Source organism: Sciurus carolinensis, chromosome 11, assembly GCF_902686445.1.
Source record: "Sciurus carolinensis chromosome 11, mSciCar1.2, whole genome shotgun sequence".
NCBI lineage: Eukaryota > Metazoa > Chordata > Mammalia > Rodentia > Sciuridae > Sciurus > Sciurus carolinensis.
In genome coordinates this window covers 68,324,648-68,342,654 of record NC_062223.1, presented here as the reverse complement: position 1 = coordinate 68,342,654, position 18,007 = coordinate 68,324,648, and the positions used below count along the sequence as shown (strand labels likewise).

At 46.5% G+C, this 18,007-nt stretch overlaps 1 protein-coding gene across 3 annotated transcripts in view; it reads left to right on the top strand.

The window, feature by feature from the left end:
• Tub (TUB bipartite transcription factor) overlaps positions 1-18,007 on the top strand; it is an 83,935-nt gene that overhangs the window by 37,439 nt on the left and 28,489 nt on the right. The gene's annotated exons all lie outside the window — the stretch shown is intronic.

Here is an 18,007-nt window from a genome sequence, read left to right as displayed (position 1 = left end):
GAGCTGTCACTAAGAATTTTAATCTTACATGAAATTAAAATAATATAAATTATGTTAAACTTAAGTAACTATAAATCATATTAAGGTAACATATTCAAGGCTCACTCCTTCCAAATTATTTTACTTCTTACTACACCACCAGTGCTCTAGAGGTTACTTTACTATCTGTGTAGTGGAAATACTGTTACAATCTGCTGCTGTGGGTCTCTTACCCACTCTGTGCCCAGTCATGTCACAAAATTGGCCATGGAGAGAATGTTTAGACCAGGAAGTCGGCAAATGCTAAAAATGAAGACTGGATTTATTGTTTTGTTGATTATCCAGACTTTAAGCAAGTGATGGAAACAAATGTTACCAACAGATTAAATTTTAAAAGGTTGTCATGTCTGTAGCTGCTACACTGTGAATAGTACAAGATATTGAAGAAATATTCTTCCAGTATTCACAATTATTAACCAAGTTAGCAGTCACTCAAGTCACTGTTAAATGAGTGAAGTTCTTTGTTGTTTCACTTTCCTCTTATTTGTTAAACACAAATATCAATCAGCATGTAAGTCAGAACTACATTCATTTGTCATTGCAACCATATGTTGGCCACGGATAGGCAGAAATCAAAGAATGCATTGATTTCTGGGATAATCAGTTTGCTATATGGAACACACAATAAAGAGTATTGGCTATTTTATTAGTATTTGTAAATTGCTACGTAACCTTTATGTCACTAAAATTTATAATAAATATGTTTGTATCCATGTAAACAATTTTGGAGAGTGGATGATTAAATATCACTGCTTAAAGTTACCCACAATCCCAGCATGCCTCCTTTATTGTATGGGGGATGGGCTGAAAGGGCACAGATGCCACCTACAGAGGCACTGGGAGCAGCTGCTGTGTTTCCACAAGCTTTGACTTGTCACTAGATCAGCTATGACCTCCTCCTGGTTATGGTCAGCAGGGGGCTCACCTGAGGGTCCCATTTACTCACCACTAAACCTCTTTTCTGTGCCAGGCAGGGGTAGTTACAGGTGGGGAAAGACATGGTCACTGCCTGTAGGGAGCTCACAGCCCAGCAGAGGAAACACCAGTCACTGTTAGCCTCACCCCAGAGATTGTAGGGGCAAAAAGAGGCCCAGTTGAGGTAGGAGGGAGGCCAGGACAAGAGGCACTGGCCTGATGGAGTGGTGCTTCTCAACATTTGGAGTACAGAACCCCTAGAGTCTATATTAAAAATGCAGAGATCTTATTTCAGTTGGTCCAGGCAGGACAGTGCCCGGAAGTTTGCAGTGTGCTAGGGGATAACGAAGCAGGTGACACTCAGGCGACTTGGAGAAACAGTGATCTGGGGAAGTGTGCAGAGTCAGGGGGACAGTCAAGATGAAGCTGTGTGGGGAGATCTGCAAGGGGAGTTTGAGGTTGGCTGGAACACAGACTAGGCAAGGGAGCGTAGAGGGGAGAGGGCAGAGAGAAGGACAGAAGGCAGGGCAGACCCCGCAGCCTCAGCCTCGTTGCAGTGCGGGGGTGAGTTGTTCCTGGAACTGGTGGAACTGGAGGTAGGGAGACTGGAAGGATGCTGGACATGTGTGAGGCCTAAACCAAAGCAGTGGTGTTGGGGACAGACGGGGAGGTTTTGCAGGTCAAATCATAGGGCTAGTAAAGAAGAGGGTTAGTGAGGCATCTGGGTTTCGAGAGCAATGACAGCGGAGGGTGGGGCTGTTCATGTTGCTAAAAAACAGAAGGAAGGGCAGGTCTGGAGTGAGCTAAGGTCATTCTTGGACCTGGACAGTTAGGGGTTGCCCTGCAGGGGCCCAGAGACATTTGGAACTCAGGGAGGCCATCGAGAAGTAGACTTGGATGCCCTGTGGGAGAGCAAAGGGAGTTCCGTGGTCACCGGGGAGAACACAGAATGAGAAGAGTCTCTGAACAAGCTTCTGGATCCAGTCCTGAGGGGCCAGGAGCTCTGGCAATCAACTTGGTCTTACTTCTGGAAGGGGCGGCCCCGATACCAGGCTGCTCTGTACTGTAGAGCCAGAGTGTGGGTGGGAGATAGTTGGAGAAGTTCATAGCCATGGGAGAGGTTACTGGCAACCTTCAGCTAGAACTGGAGGTACACGCAGTCACCCCAGTGTTTAGGAGTCACAGGATAAGTCCTGGCTCTACTACCAACTTGCTGTGTGACCTTTGGCCAATCACTACCCACTCCAGGCCTCAGCTTCTTTATCTGAAAATAAGAAGGTTGGACCGGACCAGTGATTTTCAAATGACATTTGAAGCCCCAGGAACATCCAAAAGTATTTCCAGGGAAGCACTTGGGGGAAAGGGAGAGGATGCTGGCATGGAACTCCAGCCACTTGATTATGTATTTTCTGTCTCCCCCCCTCCCGTGAAAGGGTGTGCTCTAACTGAAAATCACTGGGCCAGAGGGTCTCTGAAACTACCGTACATATTTGGAATCTGTGAATCCTTGTTAGCAGAGATACTGATGGAGACAGAAGAGTAATCAAACACAATGAGAAAACCAGAAACCCTCCCTGCAAATACCATGTGAGCCTCTGGGCCCTTCCCAACATGGCATAGTCATAGCTGTGTCCCAGTTATGTAGGACTCGGCTCTGTCTGTTCCTGGGTGGGTGATTTCAGCAATTGACGCAGTTCACTTTGCCTCCTCCCTCTGGCTGGCAGGCCACCACCCTCAGCCATCAGTGTGCCCCAGGGTGACCCCACATAACACTGTCCCCTCTCGACCATACCAGGGCAAGTACAGTGTCGACTGGCTGGAAAGCGCATGTTGCCTCCCTGTCCCTTGTCTCTTCAAAGGCAAAGATTCTCTGAACAGGACACCAGATAGTTTTTCCTTGGGCCTGGCATCAGTGAGGATCCTGTGTGTGTGGGAAGACTCTGCGGGTGGTGCCCTGGCTCCCCTCCAACCCCACAGAGCTTCCCTTAACGCTCCCTCACGGCAGGGTGCTATCAGTGAACTGAGGCCAGGCTGGGCCTAGACCAGAGCGTGAGGGTGTGTAGTGGGGAGAAAGAATGATGGACAAGGCCCCAGGAGCAGGAATGCCCTTCCTGAGAAGCCAAAGCCTGGCTCCTTTCCCTCAGGCAGGGCCTTCTAGTTGGGAAGGGACAGCTGCTTCCCACCCTTATACTAGGATCCTGTGATGAGAGAGTAGGACAAGGGCAGTAGTCAGCTCAGAGGGGCTGGAGATCATGTTGGTTTGTTCTGTATCCCTTACCCCCAGCTCATGGCTCAAGATAGGTTGGACCTCCCCATTTCCTGAAAGGTTGTCCTATTGTGCTTCTACCCGCTCAGAAATCCAGATCCTCAGACCAGGCCACACTGGGCCCCAGGATCCCAGTCTCTAAGACAGTGAGTTTTGGGAGCTCTAGGATCCCCCAACTGTCTTATTCCCTCAGGAACAGTTTTGAGGGAGGTCTCAACATAAGTGACCTTCTCCCTGTTACCTCATTGACATCCCTGATAGGGCCCGGAAAGTTACCCCAGGACCACTGGGAAGACACCTGCCCACAGTCCCTCCCTGTGCCTCCTCCTCTGCTCTCTCCATTCCCAGGACCACAGAGGCTTCCATCAAGTTCTCATTTGGCAGGGAAGTTGGATGGGGGCAAGGTGACGACTCTCGGTGTTTCCTAACAACAGGCCGGGGGACTCAAGCACCAATGTGAAGCTGAAGAGAGTCGTGGAGACAGGGGGCGGTGAGACGGAGTCTGCCCAGGCCATGCCCGTGGCTGGGGTGTGGCCCTGGGCCTGGGGAGGGTCGCTGTTTGAGAGGAGGACGCAGCTTTATAAAATGACTCCGTAAGTATGGCCTGGGTGGGTGGGGCCGCAGGCCTCCACTGCCCCACCTGGGACGGTGGGCATGGACCAAGAAGCACCTGCAGTTGGGGACCCTGCAGCAGGCTGTGGGGGAACCTGGAGAACGTGGGTGGCCACCGTCCCAGGGAGATGCCAGTGCTTGCGCTGAGGCAGAGGCTAGCTCTTGGCCTTTGAGGGACAAGGGAGCCCAGGTACTCTCTGGGGCCTGTGGAGGGCCCTCCCCAACATTCTAAGCTATGAGCTGAGGCCTTCTCTTGCATGGTTTGTGTGTGTGTACATGAGGGGATGTAATCTCTGCCATGATTGCTGGCTGCAAACTGACTTTCTGCCTGATGAACTCACCAGCCCAGGAGGACAGGCAACTAGTCCTAGAATTGTGGTTTGCATCATGATAGTCACTGAGGGTATTTTAAAAATATATATTCCCAGACCCTGCCCCATGGAGAGTTCAGTTTGGGACCCAGGAATCTAGTGGGTGGCATGCCTTGGGCCTGTCTCGTTCTGTACATGGGGAAGATCAGCCATCTAGATGCCTGCAGTGCCGCAGTTGGACACTCATACTGTAGCTCTGGAAGGTGTTCTGATCATCTGGAGTCTGCTTTTCAGTAGCCTCTTCCTGAGGTTCAGGAAAGAAAAAAATGGAGTACAGTGTGGGCCCTTGAGACTCAAGAGGGGAAGGCCAGAGCATCCACAGGGATAGCTATGGCAGGCACAGTGTCTGGACCCAGTGAGGCTAAAGCCCTTGCAGCTGGCCCAGGGCTCAGGGTATGGGTTCCACACCAATCCCTGCACTGCCCCTGTGCAGCCACAAGGGTGAGCCTGGCTCCTCTTGCAGAGACACAAGGAAGGAGATTGTGTTCAGGACGCCGGGAGATGAATCTGCCCATGAATCATTATGGTATCTCCTTGGTGTAGTTCCTTTTCAGCGTTTTAAATATCTTCTTTAAAAAAAATCCCAGTTAATTCCAAATGACCTTTAGAAAAAGATAAAATAAATGACCTTAGAGGCCTCATAATTTTCATGAAGGCTACTGACTTACTGAATTAGCATGAAGGCAACTTGGAGTCACTGGCTGTACATTTCCATGGTGGAAGCAGGAGCCTGAGGCTCTCTGGGTTGGTTTATTTCCTAGGGTCATGTGTTCGTTTCACCTGAGACTGCACACGTTCATTCCTCCTGGCTGGAGAGCATCCCAAGGTGTTCACTTGACCCAATTTGCTTAGTCAATCCCCAAGTGCTGAGCCGTTGGGCTCTTTCCAACTTCTTGCTATTATAAATATCACAGCTATGAATATCTCTGTACAAATTACTTTCTTAGTATTTTACTGGGAAGCATTCCCCAAGTGGAATTACTAGGTCAAAGGGCATGAACAGTTTTATAGTTCTTATCATATATTAGTAGATAGTTCTCCAAAATTATTGAACCCCTTTACCATGACACTGTTTGTTTGCCTGTCCCCACAGCACTCCAGTATCAAGATTCATCTTTTTGGTTTATTGAGAGCTGTTTTATTTATTTATCCCCCTCCCTGTGCCCTGCCATTTTGCCATATTGGTTAGGAGTAACAATGTAGAGTTGTTTTCTATGTGTATTGCTATAGTAATGGGTGAAATCAGACATTCTCCAAAGAACCTTGAGAGGCTCATGGGTGTCATTTGTCCTCCTGGGATTATGGTGGGGTTGATCCTGAGCTAAAGAACTGGACCAAGGCCAGCTCGGTATGGTGACAATATTCTTGTAGTCCTAGCTACTAGGGAATCCCTTGGGCCCATGAGTTTAAGACCAGCCTGAACAACACAGGGAAGGGACCCTGTCTCAAGAACAAAAACAAACAACAGCAACAGGTGGACTAGGCGTAGACTTATTCAGTCCTCAGTCTCCTTAAGAAGAGGTCAAATAATGAAGGTGGTTTTTAAAAAGCATCACCTGTCCCAGGGTAGAAGACTGAGTTGATGGGAGGGGGAACCCATGACCCTGTGTGGGTTGCCAATTTGGTGACTGTGCCTGAACTTCCCTGGGGCCTGCACAACCATCCACCCAGCTGTCACCTATGGGTACATAGATTACTAGGTGGTGCTCGTGGCTATCACCACGAGAAGGAACCTGATTTGGGATTTGTAGTACACTTACCTGTTGACACTAATGACTATCAGAGAATGTCATCAAGAGTTTATCCAGGGCTGGGGTTGTGGCTCACTGGTAGAGCACTTGCCTAGCATGTGTGAGGCACTGGGTTTGATTCTCAGCACCACATGAAAATAAATGAAGGAAATAAAGGTCAATCAACAACTAAAAACATTAAAAAAAAAAAAAAAAAAAAGAGTTTATCCGGTGCTTGTCAAACCAGGGCTCTGACAGTGGCCAGAGAGACTAGCCTAGGTAAAACCAATAATGTTGGTTGAGGTCTGAGCTCTTGTGTCATGGTTGAAGTCTAAGTATGGGGAGTTGTAGACAAGGAGGGTGTTAAGGAATGTTGGTACAGTGAGGTGTAGGAGCACAAAACCCAGTAATGGAAACTGGGTGCCATGGCTATTGCAGGCAGTGCAATAGGGCCTTCTGGAATCTCAGAACAGACAGACTAGAGGAGAGAGGTAAGTCAGGGCAGACATGGCTAGTGGGGCAGGAGGAACTAGCCACTCATGAGGTTAGCAGTTTAAACCATGTTTTCAAAGGTCTCAGCAAACTTGAGAATAAATACAGATATTCAAGGATTTTCTAGGTAGGATGGTGATTTATGCAATCCAGGGGGTCTTTTAGGCTGAGTGCCAAGGACCTTTCCATGTTGAAGCAAGTCACTGGGTGGTTGGTGGGGGAGTCAGTGTATATACAGACAGTAAGGCCCAATGTATTGGAGGAGAATTGGCAGAAGCCGGCCAGTGGATCAGCATCTGGACTTGGGTAGGGATGCTGTCTGTCAAGGGCAAACCAGGATTATGGACACCTGTTTGGAGGTAGGGATAGACTTGGGTAGGGATGCTGTCTGTCAAGGGCAAATGGACACCAAGAGAGGGTGAAGTATGCATGTTGCTGGAGTGACAGGTGTCTTAGGCTCACCAAGGTCTTCCAGTTTGGGGCAGGAATAAAATCTCCTTTCTCTCTCTTTCTTGGCCGGCTGTTCATGGACCCAGGGCTTGGGTTGGGATGCAGTAGGTAGCAATAGAGTCATGGCGGTGCCCTAGGCCCCCAAATGGCAACCACACAGTGTTAAGCAGTGTTTTGGTGCAGAAGTGTAGACCGTAGATTCAGATAGACCTGGTCTGGTCCTGACACTGTACCTTAACTATGTGACCTCTGTTGAACATCTCTGAGCCATAACTGCTGCTTCTGTAAAATGGATATTCATACCCAACTTATAGGGGTTGAGAAGATTAAATGAGAAAAGAATGCATGAAAGTGCTCAGCATGAATATTTGTTACTCATTTAATACCTTTTCTTCCTTTAGCTCTCCTAGTACCTAGAGTAGAGTTGAATATATCATAGTCGCAGGCAGGACTCAGCAGAGCTAGAATAGAACCTTGGCTTCTGGGTTAATGTAACCTGAGGTAAGGGTAAATTTAATTAGGTGGATGTACTTACAGCATCAGAAGCAGAAAATGGATGGGTTAAAGACTGGCAAAATTCTGAGCCCCATGTGGCATACGCTTATGATCCCAGTGGCTCAGTAGGTTGAGACAGGTGGATCGCAAGTTCAGAGCCAGCCTCAGCAACTTAGCGAGGTCCTAAGCAACTCAGTTACACCTGTCTCAAAATAAAATATAAAAAAGGGCTGGGAATGTGGCCCAGTGGTTAAGCGCCCCTGGCTTCAATCCATGGTACAAAGAGAGAGAGAGAGAGAGAGAGAGAGAGAGAGAGAGAGAGAGGAAGGGAGGAAGGGAGGAAGGGAGGAAGGAAGGAAGGAAGGAAGGAAGGAAGGAAGGAAGGAAGGAAGGAAGGACAGAAGGGAGGGAGGGAATGGGAGGGGGATGCTGAGCCTCAATTCCTTCTCTGAAAAAGGGTACATTAACAGCTCAGTTCCAGAGTTGCATGAGGACTAGTGATAATGCCTGGAAAGCACCTAGTACCACCCAAGCACATTATAGGATGTTCACACTTCTTTGACAGTATAGTTTCTGTGGACAGCTTGATTGCCCTCAGAATCATATCACTGAAGGGTTTTTCTTCATGACCCCAGAGTCCAGCTTAAGATCCAACAGACATGGAATAAGGCCTGTGCATGATGGTCAGTGCTTGGGCTGGTCCAGTCTGTGGCTAATCAGTCAACCTAGAGTTTGCTGAGAAGGAGCAGGCCTAGCAGGAGGCTGCTCTGAGGGCCCCTGGGACTGTGGGGAGCCTGGGGTGATACATTCAGGGGCAGAATGGGCACTCAGCAGTTCTCTCCTCCAGCCAAAGGTGTTCTGAGAGTGTTAAGTGCCAACAGGTCTGCTCAGGTACTGGGCATGAGGGACTGCCCAGTACATAGAAGGATAGCCTTTCCCCTGCAGAAGGCGATCTGAGGCAGGCAGCATGGAGACAAACGGTGTGAGGAAGGCCTAGCATGAGTTGAGAGGTTTGAGGATGGGGCACAAGCAATTTCTACAGTGCAGAGGGAGCTGGCCGTGGGTTCAGTCCCAGACATACCAGCTGCCTATGTCCTGTTTGTTACTGTGTAGGGGACTAGGTGATGGACCTTGTTCTTCTCTGGAAGCAGGAGAGCTGTGAAGAGGGTACAGACAGCTGGGGAGAGGTGGGCTTATGCTGTTTCAGCCTCCCCTGCCCTACCCCCTACAGCATTTCTGCTTGGGTTTTAAATCCCCAGAGGTCTGAATTCCAGTATGTCACCTGCGAGCTGGAAACCTGGGACAAGCCTAGCCTATCTGACTCTTTATGTTTTCTGCAAAATGCCTTCATGTGTCAGGCACTGTGCTGGTGCTGATAGGTGGGTGGGGGGCAGAAGGACCTGACCCCCTGGGCCACAGAACTTGCACCTAGGAGAGTTGCTGGTGCTTAAGGACTTCACTGGGGCTTATGAAAACACTTTGACGTACTATGAAGCCACCTGGACAAGCTCGCCCCTGCAGGTGTGCAGCCCCTATACTCTGCATGGCCTCTAGTCCCTGTCACCTTAGGATGACTCTGGATCTGTTTGGACCTGCCGGCATCCTTTGGGCAACCTGTGCAGTCCACTGTTTCCCCTGAATGCACAGTGTGCTTATACACACAGCCATCACTGAGGAAAGATGGTTTCTTTCTCAGATCTACTCCACCTCTCAGCTCTACTGACTGTACCCCTTCTTCTTCATCTGCTCCAATTATTCCAGCATCATGCCTCAACCCATAAGCCCTGCTTTTCCAGATCACACCTCTAGCTTCCCTTCCTCCAACAAGGTGTAATCACAGTCACTCTTTGTTAATAAGGGAACTGCCACCCACCCCACTGCCTCCCAGCTCCCTCTCTTGTCAGTTCAGGTACCAGAGGAGCACCTGCAGGGAGGTCTAGAGCTCTGCATTTGGCCCTGGCTCCTTCTTACTAGCCATGAGAACTCAGATGCCTTTTTACCTTTTGAAACCTGTTTTTTGACCCGTAGAATGAGAATAATACAGCACCTTCACGATAGGACCACCCTAAAGTTCAAATGAGCCCTGTACATACAGTTTTTAGTATGGTGTCTGACAAGACAGTAAACATTTCATAAATGTTAGCTACTATTGTTATTTTGTACCTAAGAAAATATTTAGAGTAAGTGACTAGAAGAATTATTCTCATTTATTCACCCTGCAAATATTCATTGAGATTCTCCTGTGTTCCAGGCACTATCCTAGGCACTGGGGTTCCAGAGAGGACCCCTGACTAGAGAAACTCACTTTCTCCTAGTCCCTACAGCCACATAGGTCTTTACATAGATCTCTCCTCTCTTTGCCTTCCAGCCTCCTGTGTCTCCTTTGTTCTCCTACCTTGACTGAATGTGCCATCCTCAGCCTCAAATTGCCATCTCTGCTGCAGAGCCCTGTCTAGTCCCCAGCCAGACTGCTTTACTCTTTTCCCTGCGTCCCCATAGTACCTTCACCTCTGGCTGACTTCGTGCCACCTGAGATTATCCTGTGTTGTGTCTGCTTCCATTGTTGTCCTCCATTAACCTTGATCTTCTCTGGCCGATGCCATGCCTCATTTATCCCTGAATTGCTGGTGGTATCAGAGGCCCTTCTGCAGCAGGAACCTTGATATTGAGCAAGCAGAGTCAGCCTACAAGGTCTCCTGGTGAATTGGGGCAGGAAAGGCCCAAGTTCTTTCTGTGCTTCTATCTTGTCCTGCTGTAGAAACCAGAAAAGGGGAGTGATTCCTGAACTGTGAATCCCAGAAAGGTGAGCTGGAAGGGCCACTAGAGGTCATCTGCATTCATCTTTTACCTTTAAAATGTTGGGCCGAGGTCCAGAAAGGGGGAAGGCCTGGCTGAGATCTCTCGGCAGGGGCTGTCGCTGGAACTCAGACCCCTGGCCTCTAACCCAGGCGCCTTCCTGCTTTGTCGCACCATTCCAGCTTTTCTTTGCTCTTTCTCCATAAACTACCCATTGCAATAACAAGTATGTTAACTGAAAATCAGCCCCCAACCTCACAGCTCTGCTCCTTTTTCTTTGTCCCTTGCTGCAGATAACCACATGACAAATTACTTTATACCTTTGGCATAAAAATGTTGCTTTCTCATTTTCTTTAGTATTTCTTTTTGTAATTAACATTTAAGTTCCTATAGAGAAATCAAGTTCTGGGAAAGAGTCTGTTTCTGTATTGTTTATTTTCTGCCATTGACATATCCTGTAAGATTCCTGTCTGTAACCAAACTGTTTTAGTTGTTGCTTTTGTATTTTAATATCTAATTGGACTGGTGCTCCTCTCATTAATCATCATTATCAAAATGTGCTTTTCTTTTTCTTTTCTTGTTTTTTTGGTATCCAGGGGCACTTTACCACTGAGCCACATCCCCCAGCCCTTTTTTAAAATTTTATTTTATTTGGAGACAGGGTCTTGTTGAGTTGCTTAGGGCCTCACTAAGTTACTGAGGTTGGCTTTGAGCTCTCAATCCTCCTACCTCAGCCTCCCACGCTGCTGAAATTATAGGTGTGCACCACCATGTCTGGCTGCTTTGCTTTGCTTACCTGTGTCCTTTCATTTTACTTTGGTTTATTTTTTTCCTTCTAGATTATCTTTACCAGCGTTATCTAGAGGAATTAGGGACAGGAAAGTAGTTTATCCAGGGTGCTCTGATCCTGGGCATCCATACAGATCAGTTAAATTCAGCACTCTTAACTCATGGCTTGGAACTATGGAGCCAACTCCCTGACAACCCACCTCCGTTACTGCTGCCATCCTGGCTCAGAGGACAGATGCCCAGTCAGGGTAGTTGTGCTCAGCAGGATGGATATGGCTGATGTTGGTGCTCCCTCGGGGACTTGGCTTTGCCTGAGGGTCAGACCTCTGCTTAGGCTATAAAATCTTGGGAGCAAGATGGGCTCATGTGTCCTCTGACAAGCAAGTACTGTCTTGCCATGTGGCATTGTCACCTCTAGGCAACGATCCCACTTTCCATAGAGGGGACTGCCCATCTTGGCTCTTTTTCCTAAAGTCATTTTAAAAAAAGCAACAACTGGGGCTGGGGTTGTAGCTGTGTAGTAGAACACTTGCCTAGCACGTGTGAAGCACTGGGGTTGATCCTCAGTACTATATTAAAAAATTGAGTAAATAAATAAATAAAATAAGAAAGTTCTTTAAAAAAGCAACAACTGACTTCTTTATTAGCTTATTTATTACTAAAAACACTCACTTGAGGTACCAAGTAGATACCTAATTATAGCACTGATACAACTGTTTTTTGAGACAAAATTCAGTAATCTTCCATTCTGGGACATAGGGCAGGATGCCCAAGCAGTGTAGGCATGCTCCTGCAGCTAGTACTGGCTATCCACACTAGGCAGCAAGTCCATGGGCCACCTTGGCTTTCTCATCACAGAGCCGTGTTCACAAACCTGAAATCTGGGAGCCTACCCTCCTTTCCTTTAATCATCAGGGGATTAAGAAATCCCTAAATGTTATCAAGTTTCAGGATACCCTTAGAATTTTTCTTTGAACAAAACAAAGTCTCATTTAGGAAAAATTACTCTTTAAGATCGCCTCCTTATCATGTAGGAATATATGAAGAATCTCCATTTATTCAAGTTCTTTTTATAAATCTCAGTTATATTGTCTTCATAAGGATCACAAATTAGTCTCAATATTATTTTAAAACTTTTCCCTTATACATAATCTTTCCATCATAAATGAGATATCTTTTTCATTTTGTTCTGGAAATGGTTATTATTTTATATAGAAATGTTTTTGACTACTTTTGTTTTATCTGGCACTCTTACTAAACTTTCTGATTCTGTTGGTTTGCTTGTTGATTACTCCCAAGTTTTCTTGGGATCCCAGTACAGTAAACACATCATTTGCTATAATATAAATCATGAATCCTTCTTTCTAATATGGGAGACTAATGACTGTTTATCAATGCGCCCCTCAGAAACTTTAAGGAAGTATAGGTATTTGGGCCCCTGCTCCATCCCCCCGTCTTCCTGAACCTCAGCCTCAGGCTCAGCTCTAGGACCTGGGTCCGGGAGGGTGGGCAATGGAGATAGATTCCAGGCCCAGCAAAGAGCATTGGCAAAGGTGGACAGAGCAAGAGCTTGACTTGTCTGAAAGCTGACCATTATGACTGAGGAGCAGAAACTTGATCCACTGTGTAGGCACTTTTAAAAATTTTGGTCTGTGAGCAGGAGAAGTCAGTGAAGGATTTTAAGCAGCAGGTGCAAGGACAGATTTGCATTCTGAAAAGATCACTCTGCCATGTGAGAACAGACTGCAGGGGGCCCAGAGGGAAAGGGGGTGTGGATCATTATGTAACAACAGCTAACTCACACAGCCTGTTGCAAGTGGTTTCCATATATTAACTAGTAAGTCTCCAGGATACACCAAGGGCAGAGCTTGTATCGAACCTTGCAGTTCTGGCTTCAAAGCCCACCCTGATGCACCAGATTATCACAGATAAGGATGGTGGCATTAGAGATGGTGAGCAGGATTTAACATCCTCAAGACCTGGTGATGGATTATATGTTGGAGGAAAGGAAGGGTGAGGAGATATCAAGACATTTCCACATACTCATTGGCCATTCAGGGTTCTTCTATGACCTGTGTGCTCACTTTTCCATTGTGTTATTCATAAGTGCTTATCACCCTATCCTTCTCCATGGAGAGGGAGGGAGGCCCACTTGCCAGCTTGCATCCTGTACCTCCCACCTGTTTTCTGGGTGTGTGGTGGGGTGAGGGGCAGGTCTCTGTCCATCTGACCTTTTCTTGGGTCTGAGCACCCTCTTCTCTGCTTTCCCAGTTGGGGGAGAAGTATATGTCCTTTTAATGTAGATAGTCAGATGGGGCCCGGCATGATCTAATCCAACTCCTTCATCTTATAGGTTGATAGAGGCTAGGAAACTTGGGAAAGGACTTGTCTAAGGTCATAAAGGAGACCAAGAACTTATACGTTAGGTTTCCTGACACAGAGATAATAACAGTTATCTTTAGAGCATGTGAGGACACTGGCTAATGACATCAACAGTCTTCTTGCCTCTGAGGGCCAAGGGAGGATCCTAAAATCTGTTAGAGTCAAGAGGGTGAAATGGGACACATTCAAGGATAATTTGGGTTAAGCCAGAAAAATGGGTTCCAGTAGCTCATGGAATATAGGCAGACTGCGATGACAGCATAGGAAGCTGGAACACAATAGAGACCTGAGGAGTGGCTGGAGCAGCGGTCAGGAGGCCAGGGGAACACACAATGCCTCCAAGGGCCCTTCCCTCAGGGAATGCAGAACTCTGAAGTCCATTCTGAGACCTGGCCAAGCTTGCCAATCTCCACAAAGACCCCAGAAGTCCTGACAAGTGCGAGGGCTTATACAGGGTCAACTGGCCCCAGATGCTTAGATCAGAATCAGGGAGTGACAGGACAAGGAAGGGGTGGGCTCTGCAGCAGCAGGGAACATGGTGACTGCAGAGCAGACACAAAGACCTGGAGGGAAGGTGGGCTCTGATGAGGACCAGGAGCCAGGGAGAGAGCAGAAGAGTTGGACAAGGCCCCATCCAACCCCACCAGACCTGGACTTGATCCCTCCTAAGGACATCTAGAAGCCAGCTGTACATCTCCTCCTCCAGGTGCCAGTGCCTGGAGACACTGAGGGGTGCTGACCCTTTCACCCTCCCTCAGAGAGCCCAAGCAGGGCAGTAGCAACTAGGATCACCTGTTTTCATCCTCATCTCGATGAGCAGTGGCTCTGTGGTCCAGGCTTTGGTTGAAGCTGAGTAAATCCTTGTGCTGTGACTGCCCATGGCGCTGTTTCCTTCTGTATAATAGCTCCTCAGGGTTGCTGTGAGCAATCAATGAGGTAATACAAGCAAGTGTTTAGCACAGTGCTGGTCCTACATGAGGGCTCAGTGAGTGGGAGCTCTAATTACTAAATGTTGTCACATGTCTGTTGTGCTTGGACTTCTGACAGCACTCACAGGCTCACGATCCTTCTCTGGGTTCAGCCTCACACACCCTGTGCAATAGGTAAGGCACACGCTATCTCCTTTTAATGGATGAGGAAACTGAGCTAAGTCCAAGAGAGTGGTCCCTCATCCCCCAGTGAATTAGCAGCCCAGAGGGGTCAGGAGTTCAGGTCTCCTAGGTCTTACCTGTGTTTACTACTGTTTCTTCTGTAAGATAAAAGAATCCTATCCTTATTCCAGAATTGAGCCAAACTAAAATCATTTTTTCATCTCCTAACAGCCCTGCTGTAGAGTCAAAATATCTGAGAAAGCTAATGCTGGAAGGAGTCTTAGAAATCATCCTGAATTTCATGAGGCACAGAGAGGGGACTTGCTCAAGGTCACAAAGCACATTAGTGACAGAGCCAAGACTGGAGCCTGAGACTGGTCCTCTATACCCTCTGTCTTTGTAGGTCTTGGAACTTTTATCATCATTTCAGAGATGGGAAAATAGCCAGAGCGGCAACACAGCTTGACTCCAATCCCATAGCACTTCCTTTCAGGCCTCTTTGTTTTCAGTGGCCTCGTGGCTTTAGAGTATGTTGTGTATAAATTAGCAGCTGCTACAGGGAAGGGCCAAGGAACAGAAAGATGGTATATTGTTGATAATAAACTTTGTGAATAGTTTAAATTGTATTTCAGGAGCTGATTCCTCTAGCTAGAGAGATTAGTTTGAGAATTCAGAGGAGGATTGTTTAAAATGCATTTCACATTTTAAATAACCTTGGTTTTCTCAGATGAAGGAGGAAGACAGGTCAAAAACAAACTCACAGGCTTTTCTGAAAGGTTACAAAATAAAATGTCCTTTGCTGGAGGATATAAAGGAAATGGCTCTCTGTTTGACAAAGGAGAGAACCCTGCTAGATAAATCCTGCATTATGAACAAATGGGAGCTCTCTCCCTCTCTTCCTGATCAGCTTAATTCCTTTTTGCTTATCTGCAAATCCAATAATGCCAGTAAAACAAACCCTCCTGGAGACTGAGCACAGGGGCCTGGGCCTCAGCCTCTGAAGCCCTCTTGCTATTTAAAACCCCAGCCTCTGCTCCCGGAAGAGCTGGACTTGGTTGTGGGTGGGGAGAAGCTGGCAGAAGAACTTTTCTAGGAACAGAAACTGCCCCAGGTCAGGGACACAGTGCTTCTCGATGCAGGAAACACTCAGCAAAAGGCCCCAAATGGTGCAGGGTAGAGTGAGTGAAGAGCAGGTATCAAGATCCAGCATCCTTCCCTCTTCCCTCCCCTGCAAAATAATATCCAAGCTAAACATTGCAGATGTTTTTCCTGCCCACCTGCATTAGAGTATGGCCACCTAGGTGTCACTTTAGTAATATGTCATCTTACACTAGATGACCAAGGATACTTCAGTGTATGATTTTAAATTATTTATTTATTTATCAAATTCATTGTGTATCGACAGTTTTTGTTTATTGTCTAGGGATGTTGTCTGTGCTGTTCAGGGTCACCAGGAAGTCTCAAGAGCCAAAAGCTAGAGTTAAGAGGAGCTCCGAGCACCTGAAAGGGGAGACCACAGGAAATGGAAGATGTGGTCCCTAGGGTGGCATAGCTGATGACACTAGATTGTGTCTCCCTCATAATGAGTGACTTTTGTAAGACCAATCACATATTGTCAACTTTTTATAGGACATTATACTTCCCTAGAATACAATATAATACTATCCCATGTCATAAACCTGTTCCTCTGTCATTCGAAATTCCCCATAAAGGATGCTTAGTGATTCATCCTGTGAACTTAACCAAATGATAGACATTTTGTTTGTTCCCACCCCTGCTAATTTTCCCTATTAGAAACACAACTGTGATGAATATCTTTGAGTTTCAACTTCTGACTTCATTGTGTGTTTCTTTGGCTAGATTTCTGGAACAGAAATTAATGAATCAATAGCTATGACTCTTGCCATTTGGATGGTAGAGAAAACCTGTAGAACTCTGCTGCCTGAGTTTGAACTTGAATGCTGTCACTTATCTGCATGACTTTGAGCAGGTTATGTATATACCCTTTTGGTTGTTTATCTGTAAAATGGGGCTAATAATAGTACCTACCTCATAGAACAGTGGTGAAGGTTAAGTAAGAGGAGCCATGTGCAATTAAGCTGAATGGACATGACTCATGAAATGTTATCATAAAGCAAACTTTATTTTTGTCTCCCACCATGTCTCTAAATTTATTTTATGGGGCTCTCTCTTTTCCCCCTAAAATTAGATGAAATTCAGGGTAAATCCCTAAACTCTTCTGGCCATATTTTGGTAACCAAAAGTCATTCTCTCAGTCATTTACCTGCATTATTTAATTTTTAAAAATTCTTGAAACTTCAGAATCATGCCAACTTCTCTTGCCCCACAGTCTGCTATAGGGAAGCCACTTGTGGGGAGAGCTTGTAAATGACCATCTGACCTTTTGAGGGCCCAAATGGGGGAGGGCAGGAGGAACAAAGCAAGTTCTTCAGTAACTCTTTCTGATGAGCTGCTGTACATTCTGTGAACTTCTGCCTCATTAGGGTGCTTCTGTGGGACTCTTCCTGCAGCTCCCTTGATGTGGGTGATGCTCTCTCTCTGTAGCTGCTTTTCTGGTTCCTTTCTCAGGTCCTGTGCTTGCCCCCTCCTCTGGTCACTTTCTCCCTCTAGGGAGTCCTCTGAGCCTGGATCTAAGCCAATTACATCTCGTTCTCATGCTAGGACTCACAGGAATCACTCTTGCATCATTTGGTTTGCCAGCCTGGGAGCTCAGATCGTGAGGCAGCAGTACCTCTCCCCCATTAGGGCAGCAAGTGCTTTGGATTTGTCAGGTATGAATCAGATGCTCATCCACTGTGGCCCCAAACCACTGTAGCCACAAATTCAGCGAACCTAAAGGGGCTCTGTAAAGTCTCACTCTCTGGATTTGACATGAAGGCAATAGCTTCCTTCACATCTCCCATTTATTAAGGATCGTTGGACACCAAGGACAATTCTGAAAATTCCTCCTAAACTTCCAGCCACCCTTCTTTTCAGCCTCTTTGAAGAGAGGCACAGACCCAGGCTTTTCCAAGTCCTGGTAGGTTGTCTTCTACTTCACTTTGGAATATGATATTATCTCAGAGCTTCAACTAGAACCCAGACTGGAAGAGTTCCATTTCATCATGCTGTTGCCCAAAATTTGTTTTTATGAAATATAACAGAGGAGTGCCTGGCAAAGAGCACACACTTAACAAATGATGGTTATGTATGATCCAAGCTCAGTGGCTCTCTATTTATATTCATTTCATAATCATTATATTTGGTTTTATTCCCATTACCTTGTTTTATACTTTATGAGTTTTTATATTTCCCAAACACTATGCTTTGCAGTGTGTGTGTGGAGGTTATTTGCTATTATATTCAGCAGCAATTTGGAAAACAGGCATATTGTTTTCTACTGATGGTTACTCATATTTTTTTCAGAGATAACCAAATGCTTATTTATCTCATTTTAATCATCAACAATGGTCTTTGTATATGCTGTAGTTATTAAAGAAGGAACCACAGACGGTGGCGTCTAGCCAATGACACACTACCATCTTGCCCAGACATCTATACAACAGCTTTGAAAAGACA